Raw genomic sequence first — 1,308 nt, 5'->3', positions numbered from 1 at the left:
AAGATAGGAAGAGAAAAGTTGGAGGGTTGAATGAAAACAAGGACCATAGGGAGACAGTCAGAAGGATGATGATAAAATGTGGGGACTGCGTCAGTATCCACTGTCATAAAATAAATCTGAACAGAATATAAAAAAAAAAACCAAAAAACAAAAAAACCTGTTATTGTTATTATGTGCCATCAAGTCGCCTGTGACTCATATCTACCCTGTGTACAACAGCTCTAAATCCTACTCTGTTGTTACTGTTAAGTGGTGTCGAGTTGCAGCAGACTCATAGTGACCAGATGAACAAAAGTCCTGGACACTTTCTATATAACTTTCGTCCTCTCTCCAGGTTCACAGGGTTTCCAGATGCAAGCTATTACGGAATTGGATGCCACTCCTGCTTCCAAGCTTGTTTTAATCAGGGAGCTCCACCAAACACTGTCCACCATGGGTAATCATTCTTGCATTTGACTCATCAGTGTCACAGTGTTTGGCTTCACAGCAACCACGAGTTATCTCTGTACAGCAAAGGACATACCAGGGTTACACGACATAGAAGAATGTTTCACCAAAAGCAATTAAAGGCAGGTCTGAGGGCCGCAGAGTAGAGTCACCCACCTTTGGCTCCTGTAATAATCTTATTGTCTCTGACACACACACACCCCGATTACCCCAGTCACTGAATCAATCCATCTCATTGAGGGTCTTCCTCTCTTGTGCTGTCCCTCCACCCTCCCAAAGATGGCATCCCTTTCCAAGGACTGGTTCCACCTTCAACATTAAAAGAAACACACACACACACACACACACACACACACACACACACACACCCCACCACACAACAAAAACAACAAACACAGACCTGTCAAGGAAATAGTGTCTTTTCAAGGGAATACGCTTCTTTGACAGGGGAGTCCTTGTGGTTCATTGATGGTTGGGAAAAGAGACTTTTGTGGAGGTGATAGCAGAACCTACTGAAGACAATGGACTTTTGACACTTCTTCAGGATTATAATTGTGTTTTTTGAAACTCCAGCTCACATATCTTGAGTACATGGCCAGGTGGGGAGGTTTCAGTTGACTTAAAATGTCTACAGAACACAACCACCTTTTTTTTTATTGGGAAAAACATATTGGGGGTACAAGGAGGTGGGAGTTGGGGGCAGAAGGGTAAGGATGGGCCAGAATGCAGTTGCAGAGCTGCACAGTTTGGTCGGTGGGGGGAGCAGGTGAAGGAAATAATGAGGGTCCAGAGGGGACCAGATCCTACAGAGGAATGACAAGCATTTTCCAATGGTAATTAAGCCAACTGTCTTATGGATTT

Source organism: Elephantulus edwardii, unplaced genomic scaffold, assembly GCF_000299155.1.
Source record: "Elephantulus edwardii isolate Elephantulus edwardi_28Jun2011 unplaced genomic scaffold, EleEdw1.0 scaffold00009, whole genome shotgun sequence".
In the NCBI taxonomy this organism is placed as follows: Eukaryota; Metazoa; Chordata; class Mammalia; order Macroscelidea; family Macroscelididae; genus Elephantulus; species Elephantulus edwardii.
This window is presented reverse-complemented; position numbering follows the sequence as displayed.